Consider the following 2,002-nt stretch of genomic DNA (forward strand, 5'->3'; position numbering starts at 1 on the left):
TCTGATGATGCCAAGTAACCTTGGTTTGTGTTGTTTATTTTCTTACGCTTGCCCCCCGCCATCTGGTTGTCTCTAGTGTTACCTGTCCTTGCTAAATCTGACTGGAGTCAGTCCTTCCTGTGATCCTGGTTGTATCAGAACTCCTCAGAGTCAGGCTGTCTCTGTGATCCTGTGATTCTGTGATCCTGTGACCCTGGGCTTGTTAGAGCACCTGGGAGTGCAGCAGCTTCCTCTGGGTGTTGTGGGACTGGCTGTGGAGCCTGAGCCCAAGGTCTGCTCAGGACACCAGCCCAGAGAGACTGGAAGGAACTGGAGCCACTCTGCTGGTGGAGTTCCTGTGTGCCTGGTCCCGCTGGTCCCACTTACTCCCAGTATTGGGACAGATGTTGGGTCCTCCTCACCTCTGATCCTGAGAGTGTCAGAGCACCTGGGAGTGAAGCTTCCTCTGGGTGTTGTGGGACTGGCTGCAGAGCTTGCATCCAAGGTCCGCTCAGTACACCAGCCCAGAGAGACCGGAAGGACGCCTTCCTTTTCTTTTAACCAACTTTTTTGGGTTTTTTTGGTTTTTCAAGACAGGGTTTCTCACTGCCCAACCCACTCTCCACACCCAGTTTTAAACAATCCATTCTCTTTAAAACCAATACCAAGAGTATTACTTTCATTTGGCTGCCAGTTCTTATATATGAATGCATGACAGTGCAGCCTTTAATACCTCATTAAAGGGACATTGTTTTAAATCCTATCCTTTATAAGCCTAGTTTCTAGGTTAAGAATGACATAAATCCCAATTTTGAAGTATCTTTAGAGACCTGTTTTCCTGGATTGGCTCATGCCACATGTTATTGTTTACAATGACTCTGAAACCTGAGTTACCAGTTTTAAGCTAACATTCTGTTACCAATATTACAAATTTTTAATTATAGCCAATAAGTACATACTCTATAGCCAAGAAATGCAGAACACATTTATACTTTTAAAACCTGTCAGAAACAAAGATGAGGTAGCTATACACATCTTATATATTTAGGCTAAACAAAAAAATTTTTTTGCTTTTTCTAGCTGTAATTTCAAAAGAAGAGCACCTTGTCACCAGCTGAACCCAATAATCAATCACAGAGATTTTTCTAGAAGAAATAACCATCAGCTTACTTGCTTTAGAAGTCAAAAAACTGCTGGCCCCTTTAAGAGCACCTTTTACAAACTATCAGCTTCTGGCAGGGCTTCTACAGCTATGTTAGACTCCTAACTACAGGTGCAGGGCTGCAAAGGCCAACTGAAACTGCTTTTTTAACAAGTTAAACTAAATCAAGTGGTAGACAGCCAGCAGATAAAGTTTTAACCATTTTTTCTTTTGAACATGAAACATAGAACAACAGTCATTCAAACAAAGAAACAAAAATAGACATAAATTGACATGCATGGACAGATTGGTGCACCAAGAACAGACAATAGACAGAGAGCACTTGAAGTCCCAAAGGGACCCAGATATCCTACCTAAGAGATCCAGAACCAGAACTAAGGATATCTCCAGTAGGAGCCAGAGAGGAAGTAGGATGTCTCCCGATTTCCTGCTATCCCTAGGAGAGCTCTGAAATAACTAATATCCATTTCCCTTCTCTTTTGCTAACTCATCCTAGACAGGAGACAACTGCTTTTCTAAAACCTATTCTCTTTCCCTCCCTCCCTCCCTCCTTCCCTCCCTCCTTCCCTCCTTCCCTCCCTCCTTCCCTCCCTCCCTCCCTCCTTCCCTCCCTCCCTCCTTCCTTCCCTCCCTCCCTCTCTCCCTCCCTCCTTCCCCTCTCCCCCCTCCCTTTCTCTGTCTCTCTGTCTCTCTTTCTCACGTCATTTGTATATTCCCCATTCCTACTTCTGGGGACCATGGACAGCATAAATCTACTTGAGCTAAGAATTTTTCCAACATCTGTTTTTTAAACCCTACTCCTCTCACCTGAAGAAACTCTTGGCTGCAGACAAATGCCTGTTTAGAATTCCCCTGTCCCAT

The sequence above is a fragment of the Mastomys coucha genome, unplaced genomic scaffold (genome assembly GCF_008632895.1).
Source record: "Mastomys coucha isolate ucsf_1 unplaced genomic scaffold, UCSF_Mcou_1 pScaffold21, whole genome shotgun sequence".
NCBI lineage: Eukaryota > Metazoa > Chordata > Mammalia > Rodentia > Muridae > Mastomys > Mastomys coucha.